Raw genomic sequence first — 27,738 nt, 5'->3', positions numbered from 1 at the left:
GACATATGAATGGAAATTCGACAAAAAAATTTCTGCCTAGTTGAACGTTGGTTCTTATAATATGTTCAATTCGCCATTTCGTTTACAAATAAAAAGACTTGCTAAATTACTCCCAATATGGTCGTTAGCCCTCCCCTTTCGATTGAGACCTAATCCATGATGAGGGTCTATTCATGCTTATTGTATTCATGTACAAAGCGTGAAGTTACATTAAACTTGCGTCTTCCTCGACGCAAATATTCCACTTGTCTCACTCTTACCCTTAATGCTCTGGTGCCCCTGGTGGCCTTTAGAAAAAAAACAATTAATTAGCCGCATCGTTGCATAAGCAGCAGGGTTGAAATCTTGTGACAAAAGTCGCGACATATAGTCCAGTATTTACGGTACTGAAAAACACCAATTCGTTTACAGGTGCTAGTCAATTCATTAAAAAAAATACTTAAAGTTGCCTCCCAGATTACTGACACTTAAATGTAGCGTGCTATTGTAAAATAAGTGATCTGGTTACAAATAACCACCTAAAGTATACGCTAACCTGTGGCAGCAGTGAACCCTACATAATTCTTGGCTTGTTCAATATTGAGAGTGCAAACGAAAATTCAGCTGAGACACTTCATTTCTATTTTGTCTCTGGACTTCAAACCACACCGAGATCTGCTTCTTCATTTCTGGGTGCGTTTCAAGATTTTTTCTTTATTTTTCCAGGCATGGTGTTTTGCAAAAATAATTTTACAAATAAAATGACCAAACTTCAGAACACTTTTACCATAAATACTGTGCTTGGTTTGTTGTTTTTGAAAAAGCCACGCCTCACTCCCCACGCTCTGCCTACCATTTGTGTCTGATGACACACAACCAAATATCCACAAATATGCTGACTAGCTTATTTTAAAATGTTATTTTCTAGTAGTAAATTTGACTTGGATTCGAGTCTTTACGGTAGGGATAATATCTTTGTGAGGTGAAATTCAACGCTCTTATACTTTTGTTACGCTTGGGGCGGCGCTGTTATAACTGTATTCAGTTTTTTTTTTGTAGGTAACTATAAACATGCCCACCCTTCAAAGACTGTCAGTGGCAGATTGAGGCTTATTTGTGACCATGTGAGTGATGCAGGAGTATTCAGCAATCTGCAGTTGATGAATTATGTACAGTAGTAACAACAGTAGAATTACAAAATGTTATGAAACGTGTTACAGTAGTAACAGAGAAAGGTGATAGTGTTCCAGGAACGTGTTTCTTTGTAACGTGATTGTCCGAACACTGTCCACCAGTCAGTTATACACCTACCGATTTTAGCTCTCAAGTTGATGGCAAAACTGTGCCACACTTTTAAGCATAGTGTCATCATCCATTTTAGCCACAGGCCCTTGCTTTTTCCGGCTTGTCGTTCCCCAGGAAATTCCCCCCAGTCTTTTGCATCCCACCACCGTTTTTTGCCTTGTTTGCTTCTCCCTATGGTTTTATGTAAAGGAATGTGAACTAAATTCACCCAGTGGAGTGAAAATAACAAGATCGGTAAGCAAAAATCCCAGGACTACACGGGGGGACTTACAAAGAGCTGGGACCAAAGTAACAAAGGTTAGTATCAGTGACACAATGCGCCGCCAGGGACTCAAATCCTGCCCGGCCAGACCCCTCCCTCTGCTGAAATCAGTACACGTCAAAGCCCGCCCTCAGTGTGCTAGAGAGCATTTGGAAGATCCAAAAGAGGTATGAGAGAAGGTGTTATGGTCAGATTAAACCAAAATAAAACTTTTTGGTAGAAACACAGGTTCTCGTGTTTGTAGGAGAAATAATACTAAATTGCATTTGAAGAACACCATACCCACTGTGAAGCATGGACGTGTACACATCATGCTTTGGTGCACTTTTTCTTTTCGTTTTTGTTCTAATCAAAGTTTAGGTTTTTTCCGGACGGTCCTTTTAATGTAATAGTGCTTATCTACTGCTGTAGAATGTATTATATTTCGCTTTGACTCATGAACCGCACCTCCAGCATAATTCTCATCCATGTTATTCTTTGCATTTGCGAATAAGCAGCCACTATTCTGTGCCCAGAGTATTCTGTAATTAAAACATCAGCGTGACAGCTCATCATCTCTTATTTTGACCGACCTCACATCTCACAATATGTTTATAAAACTGAACACACAGAGAAAGAACATGTGTTACACTTCAGTAGTAACGGAAGTGTAAACAGACGCTCCCCTACTTACGACCATTCAACTTACGGAAAACGGTAAATACGAAAAAAAAATTCTGGATGTCGAAAAATATCCGGACATTGTTGTAAGTTAGATTTTGTATTGTGTATATGGAAGATTAATGCTGTTAAGAAAATGGTTGGATCACTTTTCGTCTGCCACTTTTTACCACGGAGGAGGAAGTCGCTTAACTTTTGAAGCTCATCTTCCAAAAGTAAGTTAAACTTAACTTTATTTATCTTCATGGAGCATTATTTTATTAAATGTTTAATTTTTGATACAAAACAATACAGGTTACTTATACAAACCTTAAACATACTTATATAAACCTTAAACATACAAAATATAGCACTGAAGCAACCTATTAACAAATTTAACTTACGGACAATTTTCTCGTAGGTAGAGCACCGTCTGTAAAAGCAGATGGCGAACAAACAATACTCATAGCACTATGTGCCATGCTTAACATTAAACACTTTGAAGAACTAAGCCGGTAAGGTTTCTGTGTGTTATATATTGGCATGCCAACGACTGCCTCAGTAAGATATTTGTCTTTATTTTGTGTGAAAATACATTTTGAATTTAAAACAATTGTGTTTATGTTCACAGCTTCATGAAATCTCCATTAGATTCCTCACTAAAAAGAAATAAACAAAAACTCAAGTCTCTTAAGTCTTCTTTCATCAAGGAATAATTCATGTTCTCGATCGTAGGTAGGGCAGCGTCTGTTTTTTATCAGCATGATGCTTTTTTGTTTGGAACCACGTACCAAATATAAGCACTTACTGTTTCTTTGTTTCATTTTTGTTCCATTATTTTGTTTTCCTCTTATTTTTTTTTCTTCGTAAAAGTTTGGGCAAATTGATTTGGAGCAAATGGCACAATTTGGTTACTTTGAGTCTTCGTAGTCTGTATTCTTCCTGGTGCTTTTTATCACTAGTCTTTGGTTGCACAACACAATATCCAATATCTAGTGGTCAAATAATATACACCGTCCCTTAAAAATGACATTATTGTTTTAAAATAAAACAAATTGATCAGCAAATTATGCTATAACTGTTTTCACAGAAATGACTTAAAGCTGTTCTTTAGGCAAATGAGGCTGAGCACATTGGTAATACCAGATAGGTGGCACGTTGCAAGAGTTGAGCAGAGAGAATAAATTAACTCCTTCAATCACATCACTACAACATGTCTTCCTCTTCCAAAAGACAAAGGGGAACACATTGATATCACAAATGGGCTGCAAGTGAAGGCCTGTCAGGGCATCTCCAGGGAAAGAAAAATCTCATTTTTGTGTTGTCCGCTTCCTCCAGACTTGAGTTATCATCAGGTCCCTCAAGGGTTGATGCAACAGAAGCTCAAGAGAAGAAACCCAGGATGTTGTCATGACTGTGACACAGGCATTGTAGCTTTATGTATTATCATAATTAGATGGACTCTGTGGAACGTTGAACCTAGATAACTGAAATATTATGATTACTCATCGCACTCACCTGTACCCGCTCGTTCGGCGCCAGCTGCTGCTAGGTGCCTGATTGATTCCCCTCCTATTTATACCCAGTACTACAGTCCCTCCTTGTCAGTCCGTCAGCAAACATATGCATACGCAAGGCAAGCACTTTGACTCTGGCTCCCTCCGGTCTCGTCTTCATCTGTATTTACTCGTCTGTTCCTGATTTCCCGTTTGTCTCCGGCTATTGACCGGTTTTTGACCACCGACCACGCTCTGATCTCCTGCTCTGGCTATCGACCTGTTTTGCGCACTTGACCACGCTCCGATTTCCCGCCCCGGGATACCCACTTCCGCATTCCGATCACGCTCCGATCCCGTGAGCTGCTTGCTTCCCCCGTCCAGCGGGCACCGAATCGCTGGCGTTGGTTTCCTCAACATCCCAATAAACTTTTGAATGAAACGTTACACGTTTGAGTGTACCATTTGTCCTGGTTCTGACATGAACGTAAATTGATTTTCATACCTGACGGAAATACAAATCTGTCAATCTGTATCTTTTGTCTTTATTTTATACATGGCTTGCGGGTCAGTACTTTGTCACCATGGTGTATAGTGATTAATTATTGTTTTGGTTGAAAAAATGTTGGACATTTATCATTACAAATTCAGCGTGTTGACAGCTTTTATACGTCCGATTTCGAACTACAATTTAAAATATTTAGTCAATGAAAAAAAAAAAAAAAGAACAACGTATATCCTGTGTGTTGCCAAGATATGCATGGGACTGTCCCACTCCACAACTTTTACAAGCCTACAGTTATACTTGTCTGCTCAATTCAAATTGTGTACGTCATATAAATATTTTGTACAGGGAAAATATAACTGACTGGGAGGTCGCTGGTTCGCGCCTCGGCCGAGTCATACCTAAGACTTATAACATTGGTAAAATGGCGGCGCCCTCTGTTGGCTGCGGCTGCATCGGCTCGCTACAACGGGTCAGGTGTATCGACATTTCGTTCTGTGTACATTGTTACAAAGAATGACAATACAAAGGAAATTATTATTATAAACATAACTCGCATTTTTTGTCAGACCAATCTTGTTTTGCCCATTTCGACTCTAATCTGGATCGCCTTGATCACTGGAAGCAAAACATCTTCGTAGAATGCTAATATTGTCGAAGAAAGCTAGCAGATGTTATCATCTATGTTAGGGTTAATAAAATACGCTTATATTCTGTCTTGCTCTGAGTAAATAGGGGTTGTATTGTGTTTTTAAGGTTTATTATTGCTTAATAAGGTCAATTGCAACCATTATAAGAGGAACAATTGGCTGAGGTCGACAGGTATGCATCTAGTGGTCAAATATTACACACTTTCCCTTAAATTTTGGGCTCTTTGAAACGTGTATGGTGATTACAAAAATGTCTTGATCTTTACCATTTGCGTCTGATTTTAAATTAAAAATATATATGTGCCCTCGTTAATTAAAATATAACTAAATCTGTTGCGTGTGGACGAGATCTGCATGGTACTGTTTTGTCATGAGCGAGTCAAAGACTCCTCGTGCAGCCGGATGGTGGTGCATGAAGATGGGCACTAGGGCAAGGGGAGGAGGGGGCTCTTGCAGGCTCCGCACCGGCTGCCATCACACGGCCAAGCTCAGGCGGCAGGCGCATCCCAATACTTATAGAATGTGATCTGCTTTCACATTTTGCATTTTCTCGGTTATGTTCTTCCTCTGCACCTTTCATCTCCATTCCGAGTAGGGAACGAAAAGCGCCACCATCCTCTCCGGCTGTCTGACAGATCATGCATGCTGCACGGTAAGATGCGGACAAGCGACATCCGATTTTGTTTTTGTCGGTCTCGCTCGCATTCTCTCGCTTTTTTTTTTTTTTTTTTTTTTTTTGCTTTCTGTTGCTCTGTTCCGCGTTCTAGTTACACGCCCTAAGTAGAAGTCTTAAGAGCATCATCACGGTGTTGTCGTCCACGCTGCCATTCCTTTGATAGCAGAATGATGCAAATAGGTCAGTGGAGCAAATCGAAGGCGATCGCCGGTATTGATTTAAATACGTAAATTCGAGATTATAAGAAGGGGGCGTGTGTTTTGGATGTGCAAAACCTGCACTGGTCTGCACAGGTATGCAAAGGGGGGGTAAAGGGGAGGTTTTTTTGGGGTGACACTCGAGTGTTATCCATAGTTTCCACACGCGTAGGCCTGCAGGATACATTCATAACAATGCTAAAATGGTCCTTCAACGTACCTGCTCCCCTTATTAATGATTGTAAATCCATTTATTAAGTGATAATAAGTCTTAAAGGGACAGTGTATAATATGCAGTGCCTCCTAATGGTACAAAAACCTTCATTCAGTAAAAAAAAAAACCCAACATTGATTTGAATGATAGATGAAAATACATGAACTATCATACCAATTCTAATCTTTATAAATATTCATAGGTTGAGAAACGTGTATTCATTTTACATAGTGGCCACCATGTTTGTCTGGCATCTTGCTGCAACGCTGTGCTCATTTGGTACTGGTTGTCCTTGGCATTAGACAATATAGTGCCATCTAGTGGTCAAATATTACACAGTCTAAGTTTAAAAACACAAAGCTACCCCTGTTTACTCACAGCAAGGCAGAATTAAAAAAAAAAGATATTTTTTTGTTAACAAAGTTATTTGACCAACCAAATACAAAACATGGACAATTCTTTCAGCATATTTCCGGCTGATGTCCCCAAAAAATTGTGTGTTGCTTACTGTATGTAGAAGTGCAGAATTTTGCAGACTTCATTGATTCTTCAGTTGGTTTTACTCCAACAGAAACTGACACTATTTAGTTTAATATGCAACATAAATGGCAGGGTATCGATTCCCTTTATCTTCCTACTCAGTATGTACTTTCCTCACATGGCTGAACATTTTTGACATTAGAGTGAGGAAAACAGGGCTTTGTTAATGTATTTCATCAAGACCTGCCAAAAATAAATTCTTTATAGAGGATAACATTTACTCGTGAACCGTGACAATATTGAAAATCTACGATGGCAATGTCGTCTGCTACCTATGACCGAGACAAAATTGTTGTATGGCATACAGAATTTTAAATGATCAAACAACATACTAGTATATAAAATACAATAAAAAGGTGTACATTGACATGTATGCCTTGCCTTGATAATATTTTTTCATTCAGGCTAAGGCTTTCAAGGCTACTCAAATTTGTATTCTGTTGTATTCTGACACAATTAATCACAATATACTACACTGGAAAACTTTTGGGTGAAGTCATATTTGACAAGCAGGTGTTAACATACGTAGTTTGGTAAAAGTAATTCATGATTCATGCGCAGTGACGCGTTGTTGGCTTTTTTTCTATTGAGGCACAGTCCGAAATATAAGTAAGAGAACCTACATCATATTCATCATTTTATTGCCAGAGCAAGAAAGCAATATCTAAACTGCAACACACAAAAACAATGCATTGTTGTCTTACCTTAACTTATAATAGAAATTTATTTGCTGTTCTGTTTGATTGAAGGCATCAAAATGAAAATAAAGTCCATAAAATGAAAAAAAAAATTGGATTGCTTGACTTGCTATAAAATAGACTTATATTCTGAGAAATTCTATTGTTTTGGGCTGAGGTGTGCACAAAATAAGAATCCTTTGTTTCACTATTGCCCTCTGCCATGAGGCAAGAGAATTGCTTGCCTTACTTTGCATCTGCAGACTCCCAGCACAGTAATTACTACATACAAATAGTATTAATTATATTCTGAATGTTGTGTTAAAAACTCTGCAATTTCAAAAAAGAAAATCAAATAATTGTGACATTAAATCGTTTGAACTGAAAAAATACAACCATTTAATGTTTTTAATTTCATATTTTTCTAAGGTGACAGGAGCTCTACCTCACTGGTTTCCCTTGACTGCATGTCACTGTTCATGAGTATTAACTGCGTCTGTATCAAGGATCCTTCATTGTTTTTATTCTATATAAATAATTTGTGTAACATATCATCAAAACTAGACTACACCACATTTGCTGGAGAAATCAAATTTAAAAAAAAGATCAGATACAAACCTATAACATTTCGTTGCAGAAAATACGGCAAAACATCTAACCACAATTGCATCTTCAAAAACTGGGATATTTATAAAATACATTGAGGCGCACGGTAAATTATTGGTTTGCACCTCTACCTCGCAGTTCAGGGATCCTGGGTGCAATTCTAGCTACCGGCATGACCTGTTGTGGAGTTTGCATGTTTTCCCTGTGCCTGAGTGGGTTTTCTCCCGGCCCAATGTTTTCTTCCCATATACCAAAACCATGCATAGCAAGTTAATTGGTGATTCAAAACTGTCCCGAGAAATTTTAAGTGTGTGAATAGTTGTTTTTCTTTGTGTGCCCTGTGCTTGGTTGGCAACCAGTCCAGGGTGTCCCAAAGTCAGCCTGAAGAACTCCAGCAGCCCTGCGACCCTAATGAGGATAAGTGGCTCCCAAAATGCAGCACAGCGGTGCAGTGGTTAGCCATGTGCAGCACAGTTCTGAAGTCATGGGTTCAAATCCAGCTACCAACCTTCCTGTGCGGAGTTTGCATGTTTTCCCCGTGCTTGCGTGGATTCTTCTGGGCACTCCGGTTTCCTCCCACATTCCAAAAACATGCATGTCAGGTTAATTGGCCGGTCCAAATTGTCCCTAAGTGTGAATGAGTGAGCGATTGTCTGTCCCTGTGTGCCCTGCGACTGGCTGGCAACCAATTCAGGGCGTCCCCTGCCCACTGCCCGAAGATGGCTGGGATGGGCTCCAGCACCCCCGCGACCCTACTGAGGATAAGCGGTGCAGATACTGGATGGATGGATTCCCAAAATGGCAAAAATCAAATAGGAAGAGTAAAATGATACACGTTTCTTGGGGTATATGTTGTGCTTTACAAGGGCAAACCCAGAAAAACACACTCAGCTCAGTGACCAGTTTATTGCGGGGCAAAGGGAATTAACAAAAGCGGTCCATACATGAAATGAAGGTAGAACCTTTAGAAAAAATTCTAAACAACAGTCTATTCATATTTCACGGCTGGCAGGGTACAGGATGTCTAGAGTCGGTCAAGACAGGCATCAAGTCATAAAATAAGTGAAGCAGGCCCATCAACAGCAGAAGGTGTCGTATAGTTGATGGAAAACAACAATCCTACGGCTTCTTCTGTCGGCAGAGTAATTATGTGCAGGTTTCCTAAGCAGGGTCAGGTGTGGATGATGAGAGGCAGGAGTGGGAATTTTACAGACTACCTGGCGCCTTATATAGATATATAGCATGCTAGATAATAATAATAATTAATAATAATAATTTCCTTGTATTGTCATTCTGTGTAACAATGTACACAGAACGAAATGTCGATTACACCTGACCCGTTGTAGCGAGCCGATGCAGCCGCAGCCAACAGAGGGCGCCGCCAAACACTTTTTAAGTCTAAGGAATGACTCGGCCGAGGCGCGAACCACCGACCTCCCAGTCTCAAAGCGGGCGCCTTACCATCTAGGCTACTGAGCTGATACTAACAGTACTTCTTAACCGTGAAAATTGATTGACATTTTGTTAATATTGTGCTAAAATGCACCTCTCTAATTACAGAAAAACAGGTAAAACCATACAGTATGAATCATAGCCTCATTCACACAAGCTGATGTAACCTTCATTTCCTGTCCCATGAATAGGCGACTCATATTAGATAAGGGAGTCAGACATCTCTTCCCTCTCCACATTGGCCTACTTCCTGACAGTCCTGGGAATATATGAAAGCTAATTTTAGACAGACAACATATTGTGTAGTGAATTATTTCATGTAATATGTGACCGTATCCCATTATTCTTCTTCTAGAAGAAATTATGTTGATGATGTCAGACTTCATGGAAAATCTGATTTATAAGTGGGCGACTTGTCAGTTTTAGGTCATCATACTTGTCATCGTACCATACAATATTTGGAGTTACACAAAATACACTTCTTTAAGTGAACATTATCTATAAGGGTAAAGTAGCCGTCTCAATATAGCTTTCTGCACTGTTTCTAAGGTATTTAGTTTTCAATATTAAACAGATGTGTTTTCAAAAGTTTTTTTCTAGTTTGCATGGATTCTTAGTCATCCACTTCATACAATACACCAATATATTTCTTCAAAGGGACACTGTACTTTTAGTTGCCTCCAAGTGGTAAACAATGTTTTCATTTAAATATATATCAATCCATCCATCCATTATCTGCACTGCTTATCCTCAGTGGGGTCACGGGAGTGCTGGAGCCCATCCCTGCTATCTTCAGGCAGTGGGCAGGGGACACCCTGAACTGGTTGCCAGCCAATCGCAGGGCACACAGGGACAGACAACTCATTCGCTCATTCACACCTAGGGACAATTTGGACCGGCCAATTCACCTGAAATGCATGTCTTTGGAATGTGGGAGGAAACCGGAGTGCCCGGAGGAAACCCACGCAAGCACGGGGAGAACATACAAACTCCGCACAGAAAGTCTGGAGCTGGATTTGAACCCACGACAGGTTCCCATGACATGAACTGTGCCGCACAAGCGCTAACCACTGCGCCGCCGTGCTGCCATATATATATATATATATATATATATATATATATATATATATATATATATATATATATATATATATATATATATATATATATATATATATATATATATATATATATATATATATATATATATATATATATATATATATATATATATATATATATATATATATATATATATATATATATTTATAGAGAGAGAGAGAGAGAGAGAACATGCAAACTCCACACAGGAAGTTTCGATGTGGAGGTTAGGCTCAGGTGTGTCTTGTTCCACATCTGGTTGGTGCCCTCTGAAGAAAGGTAGCTTTCCAGATCTTAACAGATGCGGTTTGGTCACTTTGCGTCTCCTTAGTTTTTATTCTTTCTTGTGCTTTGTAGCAGTGATTTTCGGTTGTCTTACACCAGTTGCCAATGTTTCTGTACATGTTGTCATAATTTTGTAAGGATGTTAGTAGCAGGTTGTAATTATTAGAAGTAGGGTTTAAATAAGACAAGTCAACCACTAAAACATCGTTTTTAAAGACATGGATTTTGACAATTAATTCTCATACCAGTTAGATATTAATTTTGCTGAAAAATCACTATGACCCACTGGTGGGTTATTCTCAGAACCAGTCCACGGGTTACTTAGGTTCTCTTAGGAGTCAAAATTGGAGACACCAGCCCTTCACACTGTAACATCTAGTGGTCAAACATTACTCAGTGTCCCTTTAAGGCAACTATATTACTGTTAAATGTGCCACTTTTTTTGTAGAAAATTATTTAAAATTGACTTAACATTTTTCTTTTGACCTACTTGAATACTAAAATCCCTTAATGGTGATAGACTTGACGAAGCACTGGTATCTGCAGTGGTTCTCACGACGGGGAAGAAAGTTAACTGCACATCATTACGTAGTTTATGATCCACTATTTGTTATGAATACCATGATTCTTATTATTTTAATTTCTCAGACAAACAAATGTGTCAGGGGCTCTCTCAGTGCTGAAGCACAATGCAAAAGTCCAGATTAATACAATCAAATGGTTGTTCTTTATTAGGGGAGTGTTCGTCACATAGAAAAGGCAGAACGCAAGGCAACAGTATTCAGAGCACCAGAGGCAAACAAGCGTTACCAAATATACGGGCAAAAGTTTCGAGGATCCAGTAAGTCGTAGCAGCAAAGTCAAATGTCAAAACGTTCATTAGTGGTATTTGTCATCCGGGGAGTCAGTTGGGGGTCCACTACACTGAGAGGACAAGAGCACTGTGACGGAGGTGCTTGGAACGTGATGAAAAAGGCACCTTAATATCAGGTAACCAATGGGTTTAAGTCAGGAGTGTCAAAGAGGCGGCCCGCGGGCCGGATCAGGCCCACAAGGGATTGAATCCGGCCCGCGAGACAACGCTCAGAGAAGCGCAAGAGAAAAACAAGCTGCAGGTTGAAATATGTCCATTTGAAGTTGCCAAAGCCAGGTGCCTCTTACAATTACACTGTACTTCTATTTCTTTCTCTCTCTCCCTTTTTCTCTCACTCTATCTCTCTCTCCTTTACTCCTCTCTCTCTTTTTCTCTTTCTTTGTTCCTCTTTGTCTCTTTCTCTCTCTCTCTGTCTTTTTACCTTCATTTGCTCTCTTCCTTTTTTCCTTTTCTTTTGTTTATTTCTCTCTTGCTTTACCCTTCTCCCTTCTCCCATTCTCTCTTTGTCTTCTCCTTACTCTACTCCTTACTTTCTCTTTTTCTATTTCTCTTTAGATTTCTTTCTTCCTCTCTCTTGCTTTCCCCCTCCGTCACAATTTCCCTTTTTAGCTCTTTTGTTTCTCATGTTCTCTCTCTCCCTCTATCTCCCTTTTTCTCTGTACTTGTCCCACGCTCTTTTCTTTTTCTCTCCTTCTCTTTATCTCATTTTTATCTTTTTTTCTTTCTTCGCAATCTACTAGTCCGGCCCCCGAGAGAATCTTTGTTCTGTCATGTGGCCCCTGAGTTAAAATGAGTTTGACACCCCTGGTTTGAGTACTAATAAAGGGAAGAGGGCACGTTAGTATGGGAGAAAAACATGCCAGAAAATCAAGAGATAACAAGAGACAACAACTGTGAGGGAGAGAACTGACAGTGTGACTCATTTAGTCATACAGTATTTGGGATCTTTATTTATTGCTCCAAGTCTTAGGACACAAAACAATGAGACGACCACACATTCCTTCTTAAAAACGTTTTAAATACTTTTGGACTTTTGGTGAATATGCTATGTGGTGTTGGTGTTATTGAACCATTTAGCAGTAAAAAAATGGTTAATCAATTACAATGGCAGGCCCTCGACCGTCTGTTTTGGCCATGAATTAATGATTGAATCTGCGAGTGACGCACCGTGCAATTTTAATAAGCTACTTGGTTGGCCTCTTAGTCTCAGGGCCGAGCAGTCCCACCATCCCCCTATCACCATGGAATCTCACTGTCCGTCGATTGTGAGCGAGCATGCAGACCGGAAAGAGAAGATATCAAGATGGCTTCACGCGAGCCTCCCACAGGACTTTTTGGGGAAAGTGAAATATGAATAACTGAAATTTCATGCATTATTTATTGCCATTATCATTATGCTCAGGCATTTCACCTTAAATGATAATAACACACACATAGTACATTTCCAAAGCACTCACCTTAGCACGAGCCTTCAAATTCCATTTTATGGTCGGATTACCTGCCAAGTCTATTATTCACCTCTTTTGGAGCTTCTTTTCATTTTTTCTCTAAAATCTCTGTTGAATGATTCGTTTTTGTGCGACAAAATTGCTCAAAGGAATTACGATTGGTAAAGTTCACGTGAGCTCTGCGGATGTAACATGATTGAGTTTTGCTGTTTATTTAATAGGTGCCAAAGAAAGTATGTAATGTATCACAGCTGCAGCTAAAAGACTGAGCTTACCTGCACAATTGCGCTTTTCAAGGAAGGATTTTTATGACAACTTCCCGTTCGCCCCACTAAAACAAATGAGCTTATTTTCCTGGATTGGATTGGCAGGGCTGGTCAAGAAAAATATTAGACCTGCAACTCCTATTACTTGTTCCAGAAATAATGGAATATTGTATGACTAAAATAACATTTAGAGTGCATGAGAAGCAGTGACGTGCAGTGAGGTTCGATTTCTAGTGAGACACAGTCAGATCAACATATAATTCAACTTAATTCAACAAATATTTAAGCTGTTGCTTGTTTTGTCTCTCTTTAACTTATAAATAAAGTCTATGAGCTGCTCTTTTTGAACAAAATAATCAATGGAAAAAAGACCATGCAACAAGAAAGAAATTACCTGGTGGATTGATTTGTAAGCTGAGTAATTATAGTGCTTGGGTGTGTAGTGTGGACTAAATCAGAATAATTCATCTCACTATTGCTCTCTACCATGAGGCAAGAGTATTGCAGGCCTCACTCTGCAGTCAGCACAGTAATATGTTATGTACTAATTGTATTCATAATTTTAATAAATTAATGTAGCATTTTCAGCAATTTTAAAAAACAAAATCCCCAAACTGTGAAGTTAAATTAAAAAATAACTTACACTGAATGAATATAACCATTTCATATACAGTATTCCTAATGCTATATTTCCATGATGACTGGGCGGCAGTAGCTCAGGAGGTAGAGCGATCGTTTTAGGATTAAGGGATCCCAGTTCGAATCCCGGCTTGTCCGTGTTACATGCCGAAGTGTCCTTGGGTAAGACACTGAACCCCCAATACCCCCAATAAGCAGGTTAGCGCCTTACATGGCTGCACAGATCACGGCCGCTATTGGGAAATGTGAAGCACAATGTAAAGCGCTTTGGGAAGTCATTGACTTGAAAAGCGCTATATAAATGCAGATCATTTCATTTCATTTCATTTCATTTCATTTCATTTCATTTCATGTATCAACTTTCTTACATCGAGACAAGATATTTCAATACATTTCTAAAATTCGTTTTTCTAACTCTTTGAGGCAGGTAGCTGCAGTAAAAATCAACCACGGTATATGCAATCGATTAAAATAAGTGTTTACTATGTTTCTACAATACCACAATTTTTTCCAACTGACAGTGATCCCCAAATTTTAAGTATTCATCAATACCAATCTAAAAAATGACTGATATTTCATTGAAAATCATTTAAAACCCACCAAAATATATTACATTATTTTATGATAACTTATAATTAATTGAATTTCAGTTTTGGTTTTAAAGGCTACCATTAATGGTATCGACCACCATTGCGCGTACCAATGCTGTAAAATAGGCTGGTCTTGGCAGAGATACACCTGCTACATTCCATTTAAATCACCCAAGCCAATTTGGAATTTCCATTAAACTTGGTGTACCAGTTGACTGTAATTGCACAACACAAAATTGAAAAAAAATAGTTCGGAGCAAGGATTTGGATCACAGAATTGAGAACCAGAATAGGTCTTTACTGCTTTCCTTTAAACCCTTTTCCAGTCTTTCCGGTACTACTTTGTCAATTCTCACATGTATGGTCTGCAATGATTTCCATGTTTGTGACAAATATTATTACCTATAACTTGACCTTGTGGATCACGTAATGTAAGCAAAGTTTTCATTAAATTTACCTTGGATCAAATCTCTGCTCCGCTGGATGTAAATTTCATAGTTTGCGGGGCACAATCACTAGCAAAAAGTATTCCCGGGTTCATGAAAATTAAAATGGGCTCATTTTGTAATGCAAAGGGATTTTACATGGAATGGCCCACTTTATCGGTACTCGACCATTGCCCTTCTTAAATGTTGTGTGAAGCTAACAAGCTATTCATTAGAACCATTCGATACCCTTTTTTTCATGCTGATACCAAAGGTAATTCCTAACTCTTAGTTCTGATAACAGATGGCGATGCAACAAATACCTAAAATAAATGGGCTTAGGGCAGGGCCTTTAGAACAAGTTGGAATCTCTTATCTGGAGACTTTCTCCCCTGTTCTCCTTGCTTTTCATTGAATCCCCTAGATTACATAAGCAAATCCACCCAAAAGGGTGTGGCTAGCAAAGAACAGCAACATTTTGGCCGATAGTGGCAACTATGAAACATCAAAAAACAGTGCTCAATGATAGTTAAAAATATGGACTGGCATTTTATGCAATCTCCTTTGCAGGTGTCCAATATTAGAAATAATCAATCAATGTATTATCATTTGCGTTTTTCCATTGTTTCCATATTTTTTTCTTCACTGCTTGACTTGGTGGGCAGCATGGCATCACAGTGATTAGCGCGTTTGCGGCACAGTTCTGAGGTCATGAGGTCGAATCTTCCTCTGTGGAATTTGCATGTTCTCCCCGTGCTTGCATGAGTTTCCTCCGGGTAGTCCGGTTTTCTCCCACATTCCAAAAACAAGCATGCCAGGTTAAATGGCCGATCCAAAGTGTCCCTAGGTGTGAATGAGCAAGTGAGTCTGTCTCTGTGAGCCATGCGATCAGGGTTGGGTAGGATTACTTTAACTTGATTACATTCACTTACTTTTGGATTACTCCAATACCAGATATGCTAATAAAAGACAAAAGAAACTAAATATAAATAAAATTACTAGATTTTGTGCAGGCTTGGGGAGTAACAGAATACATGGAATGGCAAAAATGATGTTGGCAAGCTGTTTGGATTTATTTTCATTTTGTTTCTGTCGCATTTTATGTTAGTTTTGCCGGAGATCAAAGAGATCAAAGCCAGGAGAGAAAGCTTACCACGTGTTGTGAGTCATAATTTTCTTCATATTCAGTTTATTTTGTCTTTTATTAGCATATTTGGTATTGGAGTAATCCAAAATTAATTGAAAGTAATCAAGTTAAAGTAACCCTACCCAACCCTGCATGCGATTGACTGGAAACCGATTCAGGGTGTCCCCTGCCCACTGCCCGAAGATAGCTGTGATGGGCTCCAACACTCCTGCGACCCTACTGAGGATAAGCGGTGCAGATAATGGATGGATGGAGGGTTGGTTGTCTTGGTAAATTTTAAGAAACAAAATATGTTCCTTGTTCATCATTGTTTTTTATCTGCCTGTTTCTTTTTGTTGAATTGAACTAAAATAAACATACCAGCTAAAGCTATACATTTCCCCCCCAACTTTCACTGTTTTACAGATTCCCTCACGTGCCTTGACCACAATCTGAACTTCTAACAGTGTCGCTGCCTCCTCTGATACCAGAAGGAACACCTGAGGGAGGATGTGATCAATGTACAACACCAGGATCTGAAAAAGTTCAATCGATTTGCTGCAATGGACGGAACGCTCTACTGACACCGGACTGTGCCGAATTCATTTGGACTTGTAAGTTGTATGCAAAATAAATCTCCTAATAATTGACAAGCACAACAGACACTATCACAGGGTTATTTTAGTAATGCAAGATGTCGAGTGAAGTTTATTATCTCGCTGCAAAGCTTCTTTGCTGTGTTAAGCGCAGACAAGTTGTCTCCAATGTTTTCTTTTTTCTTCATACAACCATTTACATGTGAACACACGTTGGTTCCTTTACATCCTCTTCCCCCTCTCATCCCTCCTCTCAGCTGCCACACTTCACTGACATGTTTCTACTCTAGCTCCAGCTTCTTTTTTTTCTCTCGCCTTGGAAATGAAGAGGCAACCACTTGTTTGAGAGAGATAACAATCGATGCGCATCGTTGTGATGCTATGGATCTGCTTCACTCCAATGAGTTGTCAAAGTCTACATAACGGAACTGATGCCTTTGAAATATAGGATTGATGATATTGTTGACTTTTTGAGCCAACCAGTATACTAAAAACATTGTTGACGTTTACATCAAAGTAATACAATGTCGAGTAAATAATTAATTTAAAAATAAACGCATTAATTTACTGCAAATAACGACAACTGGCTCTACCAAAAAATACATAGAACTCTGGAACATCTGACTCAGTGACGCGCAGTTGGGGAAGACGTGTTAGGCTGTGCCTCACCTATCATCATGGAAATATAGAACTGGAAATACATTGAATTGTTATATGTATTCAGTGTTAAAGTTCTTTTAATGTAAATTCACAATTTTTGTTTTTTTGTTTTTCAAAATCGCTGAATCGTCAAATCTAACGTTCAAATGCTACGAGTGGGCAGCCACCGAGAATCAGTGACGGGCGGGTGTCAGAGAGCGATAGTGAGACCAGGACAAGTGATTCTTAATTAGTGAACTCCCCCCAGGGCCAATCAATAGAATAAGTAGTAATAGCAAGCTAGCAACAATTCAAGTGTAGCAATCTTTGTCTCGTTGTTTGGCCTTTATCTAAAAAAAAGGATAATCATATTTCGATATTGAAGTTGTCCAAACTGGGCTTTATATCAAAGCAGATCTTCATTAATGTAAGTGAAGACAAGAAGATACAATCCAAACATAGGATTTCAATTTTTCCGGTTCATCAAAGTTTTTCTTTTTCTATAATTAATTTGTATGATTATTTTTTCTATTGTTATGGAAAAAAAACATGTTTTTGAATCTTGCTAATCAAATGCCAGAGATAAGTGTTAGGGAATACGGAAAACAGAAATATATAAATAAACGCAAAGTCCGACTCGTCATCGGATACACCAAAGAGTTGTTTGCCTCATCGTTCTTTTTTGCGTTTATTTATATCTGTCAGGCAGACTTTTTGTTTTCTCCATTCCCTAACATTTGTTTCTGGAACTGTAAGTAAAATAGTGTGTAATGAGATATAATTGAATGCATTTTCATATGGCATTTGTATCACTGGGAGTCTAGCGCCAGCGTTCTCGCCTCTTAAACCCCGGGTTTGATTCCTGTTGCATTCCAGGTTTTTTTGACCTATCAATCATTGCACAAATATAGAATAGAATAGAATATAATAGAATAGAATAGAATATACTTTTATTTTCATTGTTACAAAATGGGTTGAACATATTGTGACAACGAAATTGGAGGTGGCACTCCAGGTTCACATTTAATTTAATTTTAATATACAGTAAGTGTGTACAATGTGCAAGAGTTACACAAATAAATACGGAAGTTCTTACTGTATTTTTAATTACATGCGCCTTAAAGTCCAGTAAGACTTGTATATGAAAAATATTTGACAGAGGACAATTTTTTGGGGATGTGCCTTATAATCTAGTGCCCTGTATAATGCGGAAAATACAGTAATTATTTCATCTTTACAATGTCAAATTTAAAATAGAAAAATTCTCATCACCTAACATTCTTTAACTCTAATTGTCTCGAATCAATTGTTTAGCCACTTAAACAGAGCATAATCCGAATAATTCGGTTTAATACATTGTAGTTGTACGAACACACTCATAAACATATTGTTACTCTAATTGGTTAAACAGTATTACTTGATCTTTCTAATTTCCTGGCGGCGAGTGCCAACGTCATTAGCACAAAGTCTACCTCCATCACGCCGACTTATCGGAATTAAAATGTTTGCCACGTTTTCCGATTACGACCTCGCCGCCACTTGTTTTAGTGTGCTTGCAGCACATGCTTAATAAGCGCCTAATGGCTTCTTAATGAAAGGGCACAACATTGTAATCCAAATTGCATTCTTCATAAATCAAGAAAGGGGGCCATGCCGTTTCTGGCTTCAGGTGTGATTAGACGCAATTTCAACTAAAGCACTTCCTTCTAAATAGTCCATAAAACCTTTCTGGCTCATTGCACCTTTTAGCCTCGCTAGTCAGGATTTGTGCCGGGATTTATTTCATTTAACCTTTTAATTTGCGCCGGAGAAATTACGCCGCTCTGTTTTCCACTGTGAAGTAGTCTCAGATCTTTTCTTCGTGGCGATTCTGTTGAAGGTGTAAAGATCTTCAGTCTGAAATAAAAAATCAAAGGGGGCATTGTTTGCAAGATAAACATGCATAGCAATAGAAGACGAACCCTCATTAAAATACAGTAATTACTTGTTTATCGCGAAGATTATGTTCCTAACGAAAACCTGCAATAGGTGATATCAGTGAAGTATGATCCTTAACTTTGACAATTATTATTAAATCAAATACTCGATTGCAGAGTAAACCTTCATTTTCGCGGGGGTTCTATTCCAAAAAAGGAACCGCAGTAGTCAAAACTTGCAAATTAGAAACTTGTATCTATTCTTTTCTTTTTTAATAAATACTGTATTGTACGTTAAAACCAAAGGTCAAACCCAATTTACAGTATTTGTGTAACAAATACAAGCACTGTACTTATTTTTTTCTCACAAACAACTTGTCTACTGTCAAATTACAATTTTAGATATAATCTTTTCACTTTATTGCACTGTTACTTGATTACGACACAACTTGTAACTTGATTAAAGACATAATTCACTTTACATCAAATGATACTTTGTCGCCAAAGGGCGGGCGTTATGGTAAACTGTGTTTATTTTCCGGTCACCAACCCAAAATGTTAAAAGAGTGGTACAGTATTGGACAGCAAAACATCTAATAAAAAATCTTCGAGCCACAAAAAAAAAATCTTTATGTAAGCCTTATAAGGAAAAAAACAGTTACTGTATCTATCTATATTCATTGGGGAATGTAACAAATGTGTCCTCTTTGTCCTTTTACAGAAACTATATTTTTTGATTATAAAACATTTTCTGAAAAGCGCATCAGAGCCACGAGGGAGTGTAAAAAAGCCAAACGTGACTCCAAAAATGGTTCAGCGGGTCGAGAAGTCCATGTTTTAGTCATTCCAGGGCGTTTTGTTGACTTAACGGCTTTTCGAGAAACTTGAAGTTGAAAAGATTTGCGCATACATAATGTGGGTTCGTCAACCTGTTTTACATACGTGTAGAACTTAGACCACAACGTCATTGACTTGGAATCAGACACAAGCAGAAAGTGTGTGCGACAAGTGTTTAGCCAATCAGAACACAATGCACGATGAAAACCGTGAAGTAGCGGAACAGCGATAAGCAAACCGCGATACAACAAGGGATAACTGTACAGTATATTCAAACCAAAGAACAAACCCCTTTTAATAGGATCAAGCATTTTTTTAACAAAAAAATGTACTTATTAAGGTTTAATTTTTCATTTGTATTTTTACAAACACCTACTGGACCATAAAATAATATTAAGCGTGGATGCTGAGGGTGTCCAACCTTTTTGAAGCTGAGAGCTCTTTTTGTTACCTAATAATGCAACCAGTTTGTTATGCATTTGTAAAATAAAAACTTATAATATATGGTGAGCCTCTGTAATAATAAAACATCAAAATATTTTTGCTTTTATGGCTCTTTGGGTCAAAAAGGTTCCAGACTTTTGTTATATAATATTCTCTTGTTTTTTTTCCAAAAAGTCTATATTTGAATAAAAAGGAAGACATGTTTTTTTCATTCTTCAGATCCAATTGATCATATAATCCAAAAAATAATGGCAGAATCTATTAATTATTAGGATAATCGTTAGTTGCATTTGTCACAATGTTATAACAAGGTTGAGAATTTTAGAAATAGAGTTAAAATATACTTTTCAACATCGTGCCAGTTAAAAATCACATTTCCTAAAAAAGAAATCACATGGAAAAATCATTAGTGAGCTATTTTCATAACATGCTGCAAGCAGCACGTTGAAGAACCTTTGTTTAGCTAATCACAATACACAGTGCAATTTCGTGAAATAGTGAAACTGTGACAAGTGAACCACACTATTGCAAAGGATTACTGAAGTAGGGAAAATTAGAGTTAACCAAACACAAAGGATAAGGAATCAAATATTGACAAAATAAATACAACGTGTTTTTCCTTGTGGTAATGAGGCCCAACATACTAAAGGTTAAAAGTGCTTACCACAGTACAGCGTTGATGACAAACAACACCTACAATGCAAATTTCAAGGGCCCTGACGTTGATTTGTATCAATATTTAACCATATTCATGATATTTAAATTCCACGGCATACATTAGAATAATGAGCAGCTTGTCTCAGCATGTGTCTTATGTGTAAATGATATCATTATGGTTTTTCTTTCCCCTCCCCCCCCTTATAGCTTTATTATTTATAAGAGCTGTTTAAATGAGGTCCAGAGGTCAGCATTGAGTCAATTTCATCATGCTTTATTTTAAATATTAAGACTGCTTGCACTGATGTTTGCATAAAGATATACAGAAAATCTGCACTCAAATAATTTATCCCCGCTTTTTCTGCGATAATGAGCTTTGGGCTTTTGTTCTGAGAGGTGAGGTGTGTGCGTGTGTGGTGGAAAATAAAAAATGCAACCTCGCTTCGCCTTTTGAATGGATTAAACATCAGCTCAGGATGTAGATTTGACCTCAATGTGTGTGGAGCGCTGTAAAAAAAGGCGGAGCCTAAATTGTCTTGAGTGGAGCAGGTAGATTTAGCCTCCAGCTCCAAGCAGATTGCTAGCAATGGTTGCATCATGCACGGACGGAAGGATGAGTTTCCTCTAATTTCAGGATTCTATCGGTACCAGAACTGGGAGTAATTGCATTAGTTCTCACTGATGGGCAGCCCAATAAGTATTTTTTTAGCTCAAAGCAGCAGTAGCTCATAATTGGCGCTACGAGATAAAGGCTACACGAAGTTTTGAGTTGCTGACATGACTCATAACTAGGACAATCCCTGCTGTTATAATAGGAATTGACCAATGGCAATCACCATACCGCAGTAAGACTAATTGCAATACGGTGGCCCCTCTTCATACAAGCTACCCGAGATATAAAAAAAAAATTGCGATACAAAATGTCTTTCAAGCAAAGATCTTGCCGACTACTAATGATCCCAAGAGCCAAGAAGAGATCCGCAGGTTCAAGAGCATTCTCCATTCGGGCCCCGGTGATGTGGAATGCTCTTCCCCCTGAGATTCGATCTGCAACCTCAGTGAAAATGTTTAAATCTAAACTTAAAACACACTTCTATTCTATAGCATATGAATAAATTATATTTTAGGTTGACAATAGCTGTGTATTATTTGTAATTGCAAAATCCATTTTAGCCTGGTCATCCTGGAAGGGGGATTACCTCATGTGCGGCCCCTTCTCGAGGTTCTTTCATTTTTTAGATCAGGGGCTGGTGTAAAAATAGTCTGCGGTTTGCAATAATCTGTGGTCTCTGCAGCCCTTTGAGACTCTTTGTGATTAAGGGCTATACAAATAAACATACCTTGACTTGACTTGACTTGACTTCCGAGTGAAACTCTAAGAAGAATTTCCACGCTCTACTACTAGATAACACTTGAGACCACCCAAGGATAGCATCATTTCGTGCCATTAAGCACGTGCATTTTCCACCATACAGACCTGATCCTGCTTTTTTGTATTGTGGTATTTAATCTCGATCACTCACCCGCAGACGCATCCCCTCCCTTTCAGCTTTGTTTGCAAGGAATAAACTGTCCAGGGTGGTGGAGAAGGACTTTAACCAGCCTCAGGACCCAAACCCGGCCATCGGGTATTCAACACCTTCCCCACTCGTACGGCAAGGATGTAAAATAATCATATTATTTATCGTATTGTCGTAATTTTATGATACATTACCACTTGAATGTCTTTATTGATCAGGTAGGTCGGTACGTTATTTTTTTTTTTTTTTTAGTTATTTCGTATGTAGAAAATGTCTTCAAGATACAATAAATTCTAGATACGAGCTTAATATGGGAAAAAGATAATCCCAAATGTGGTGGTATCAGTATATTTCGTAGGATGTTATATACCTGACGTCACGTTAGCTGACTGGTTAGCAAGTCTGCCTCACATATCAGTTCAGGGTGTCCCCTACCTACTGCCCAAAAATGGCTGGGATGGGCTCCAGCACCCACGAGACTGTACTGAGAATAAGTGGCGCAGAAAATGGGTAAAGGATGGACAGTAATATAATGTTCACTCATATTTACTGCATTTGTTTTCTGACATCATTATATATTATATGATGTACTCTATGCCCGCCTGTTGGTGACTTTTGGCATCTACAGCCGTCAGTGGCACTGAATATGAATCGGAAAAATTCAAATCCTGTGTTTGGATTGCCGACTTACATATTTTTTGCCCTGCATCCTCTTCAAATGATCTGTATGGTTTTTGGAACCAGCCATGCACCATTGCAGCTTATTTCAAGCTCTTTCAAGATGCGCATGCAAGTATGTGCATTTCTTTTACACGCTCGGATGAATTCTTCTATTTTCATCTTTCTTGGGGTTTGGTTCGACATTTGGATTTTGCTTGAAGCAGGCCTAATAGACCATATTAATGCTACCCTAAACGATGCACCCCACTTTTAATATAGCTTAAAAATAGTGCAAACAATTTTAATAATTATTATAGGAAACTGACCAGATATGAACATGAAAGGTGATTCTAACCTCTTTTTTTGTTCCGTCTTTTAAGTTTAATACCTTTATTCAAACAGTACACGGCAGGCAGTGTGCAGTGACCCCATGTATGCACGAGCGTGCCGGATCACCGAGTTGCGCACGCCGGCCGGTTCTGGTTCACATAACGTCATGGTTAGCTTGTTAGTGCCGATGCTAGGAATACACCCACGTTCCGACACGTGGCCTCGGGCTGTGGGGCACATCTGCAAGCATGCATACATGCGAGATGAGAACACGTGATGTCATGTCTTGTAATGTCATGCACAATGGCTGTGTGATGTTCAAAATTCCTCATGCATGGAGCACCTATGCTCAACTTGGACCTAGACCATGTAAAATCAAAGGGTGGGGACTGACGATCAAATTCTGACATCATTCTCTTTGCACATTGAATTTATGCTTTTCAGGGGTTGGCTGTGGGGGTCTTTGTGGTGGGGTTAGAATGATTTTTCTTTGGAAATTCTGTTCGGAAATCCAATTGGAAAATTGAGGTGAAAAATTCAGAAAGAAGAAAAATATCCATCTTTCCATTTATAATATTCTTTTCCCGCTGGCAGATCATTCGCATCATTCTAAAGTAATATTTTTAGTTTTTTAGAATTGTTTTAAATACTATTTTGGTGAAATGAGCAATATTGGTTGGTTGGATCCTTTAACCACTAGGGCCATAGGGGCACCGTTTCTTGTGGTGTGTTTTGGGCAAGTACAGCTTGGTAGCGCCTGTCCCTCTCCAGGCCCACATATAATATATTGTATTAAATAAATTAGATATTCCATAAATTCTGGACTATAGAGCGCATCGGATTATAAGCCGCACCCATCACATTTTAAGAGGAAACCGATTTTGTACTTACACAAGCCGCACCTGTATATAAGCCGCATGCGCCCACATTAAAACATGTAACACAAACACAAAATGAACCCAAACCCGACTTTAAGTCTCGCGATTGAAACTGAATGTTCGAACATGTTATGTGACATTATTCTGTTGTTGACTCATTGTTTTTGTCCTGTTTTTATTTTTATGTTCGAAATAAAAGTTTTCATTCATTTGAATGTCCTTCATTAAAGTACACAGTCCAAAATTCACAGCCGGCAAAATGAACGGAAAATGATACTGGTACTTAAGGTTTGATGCAGACCTGCAGAGTCCGGGTCCCGTTGAAAGTAATCCAAAGAAAAACGTGTATATTTCCAAAGATAAGAGTGTGAAAATTATATATCCACTATTTTCCGCCGCGTCAACAAACACGTCTCACCTTTACTCCACTTCCCGTCAACCCCCGTTGATTTCGCCCCTTCTTTTTGATTCGCCCGTGGAAAACATATCAGAATAAGTCTCTAAAATAAATACATTACAAAAATATATCATTGCAAATACATATTATACATGGTTACACATATTTACAAAGAAAGACGTTACACCGAGAGAGTTTTCAAAGCTTTAATAATAATATAACTTTCATCCCAAACGGTGCCTGACAGAGCAGTTAATGGTAGCAACACGCTAGCAACACGCTCGCAACACAGTAAACGGGTCTGTTAAAAAAAACATACCGTACTTGTAAAAATCACGGTAAATTGCCTCATCTTCCTCCTTAGAACTGAAGCCATCAAAGTCGTCTTCCTCAGTGTCGGAAAAAAACTTTGTCATATAGACGTCGTCCCACGCTCCCGCAGCCTCATTCGCGCTGTCGCGCTGTTTCCTTCTTTATCGGACTGCTCGATTGCTTTTAGCTTGAAAGCTGCGTCATGTGCCTTTCTTTTTGCATTTTGCATGATGAAGGTATGTTTACGCTAATTTTATTTATGGACAAGACAAGATGTTGCAGTCTTCCTCGGCGCATATATTCCACCGGTCTAAATCTTACCTTTGTACTTGAGCGCCGCTGGAGGCCGTTAGAAAAAATACATAAATTGGCCGCATGACTGAATAAGCCGCAGGGTTGAACGTTTGGGATAAAAGTAGCGGCTTATAGTCCGTAATTTACGGTATTATGAAAGTATTTAATTAAAAAAAATGTTTAAATAAATTACATTATATAAAAATTAGCAATACAACTAAAATATACCAAACACAATTTTCTAAATTAATAAATAAAATAATTAAAAGAATAGTAGGCATTATTTTGAATAACGTGTCAGTGGGATGAGAAAAATTATCAAATAAAGTAGAAGGAAATATAATATAAGAAACGTTTACCATTATCATGTCAAGTTGCTGAATACTATCATTTTTTCTTTATATGTTATTTTTTTCTACTTCACTAGAATAACACATTAAAATATGGTAAAATAGGTAAACTCATGATTAAAAAGTCAGTATGTAGTATTTAGCGCCTTCTAGTGGTTATTTTGTAGACTATTTTTTTTATATGCAAATCAGGGAGAATATAATATACTTTAGCACAATTTATAAACATGAATACAATTGCAAAAAGTCAATGTTGGGTATTTTTTTTATCAACTGTAATACAATCAATGCAAAAAAAGGAATCAAACCATAATATAAAGTTACTATTTGCCATCTTTCACTGTAGTCGCAAGGTATATAAAAAAAAAACTTTTATAAGTAACCACCTAAATAAATTAATCAAATAAGAAAAAAATATTGCTTTAAATAATAAGCAAATGTACATAAACTATCTTACTAACTTAAGACACATATATTCTATAGCTCTCAAGGGATGTTGACCTCATTCTCTTGTCTTTTTGTCCTTGAGGTGGAAGGATTAGGATGCATTTTAAGCCATTGTACTGGCACTAGGACCTGATATGTGCCATCATGTAGGACCAGCTGCATTGGTTTTGGGGCCGGAAGCTGTCAACTGGACATCTTATAATCACCTATATTAATTGTTGACCATATTTTCATATTGTCAGTTGAGACCCTTCCAACATCCTGTGTGGCCCTTTCTCAATTTTTCTCCAGTTTCCTAATTCTGAGTTTTTGGGGGGTTTTACGTGTCCTCGTGTAGGTTTCAGATCAGTGGGTGTTCTGCGCAGCCCGTTGAGAGTGTTAGTGATTAAGGGCTATACAAATGAACATGTCTTGAATATAAACATGAATTTTTTAAAATATTTGTAGGTCGAGAACATGACCCTCATCTTATGGGAGCTGACACAATTCTCCACCATCTTGCTGCTACAGGTACCCAGAAACCTCAAAAAGCCTGGGCAAAAAATGCAAAGTGAAATGGTGTGTTTGCTCACTTTGAGTCTCCCGTAGTATGTCAAGTCAAGTCAAGTCAAGTCACATTTATTTATATAGCCCTTAATCACAAAAATGTCTCAAAAGACTGCACAGGATTACAACGACACAATTACCTGATCTTAAACCAACATGTGGGCAAGAAACAACTCAAAACCTCAGCGTGAGGAAAAAGAGAAACCTTGAGAAGGGACCTCACAAGTGGTAATCCCCCTTCCAGGATGAAATAAATTGAGCATTACTGTACACAAACATAGTAAACACTAGGTAACATGTTGAAAAATTGTCCGGAAAGTGCATGACAGCAGCGACGCCCCCAGCCTGTAAACTAGTCCAGAAAGTCTATGACGGCCACGACGCAACTTCCCATCTCTGCCAGCTGGTCAATGCAGGCGTTGACATGCTTCAGGTCAAACGCTGGTCCGCTGACTCATCACAAATTGTCCTTCTCCTTCATATCACCACCAGGCAGGCAGTTGGAAAAAGACAGGGCAATAAAAAATATGAGGTGGGCATCAATCATAAGCTTTGGAATAGAAGTGTGTCTTAAGTCTTGATTTAAAAACTTCCATTGAGGTTGCAGATCTTATCTCGGGAGGCAAGGCCCTCAATAGCACCGGGGCCCAGATGGAGAATGCTCTCGAGCCTGCAGACTTCTTGGCTCTCTGAGTCACAAGTAGACCGGCATTTTCCAAGTGCAGACTCCGTGGAGGAACATAAGGGGAAATCAAATCAGAGAGATAAGAGGATGCAAGTCCATGCAAACATTTGTATGTTAATAAGAGAAGCTTAAAGTCACATCTTAAGTGGACTGGGAGCCAGTGCAAGTTGGCCAATACAGGAGTAATATAATAATAATAATAATAATTTCCTTTGTATTGTCATTCTTTGTAACAATGTACACAGAACGAAATGTCGATACACCTGACCCGTTGTAGC

General features: G+C 38.5%; 1 protein-coding gene across 4 annotated transcripts in view; it reads left to right on the top strand.

The window, feature by feature from the left end:
* Positions 1–5,278: 5,278 nt before the first annotated feature.
* Positions 5,279–27,738, top strand: part of LOC148353727 (receptor-type tyrosine-protein phosphatase epsilon-like) — a 61,186-nt gene continuing 38,726 nt past the window's right edge. For 3 of the 4 annotated variants that reach the window (XM_088352026.1, XM_088352027.1, XM_088352024.1), the window contains exons 1-2: positions 5,279–5,488; positions 16,379–16,566. The gene's annotated coding sequence lies outside the window, so the exon portion shown is untranslated. Of the gene's footprint in view, positions 5,489–16,175; positions 16,243–16,378; positions 16,567–27,738 lie in introns of those variants that run through there. The other variant, XM_088352025.1, reaches the window with a different exon arrangement.

The sequence above is a fragment of the Urocampus carinirostris genome, chromosome 13, assembly GCF_059441175.1.
Source record: "Urocampus carinirostris isolate Australia breed hairy pipefish chromosome 13, RoL_Ucar_1.0, whole genome shotgun sequence".
Classification (NCBI taxonomy): Eukaryota; Metazoa; Chordata; class Actinopteri; order Syngnathiformes; family Syngnathidae; genus Urocampus; species Urocampus carinirostris.
Note: the sequence above shows the minus strand (reverse complement) of the source record. Positions and strands in the feature narration are given on the sequence as shown.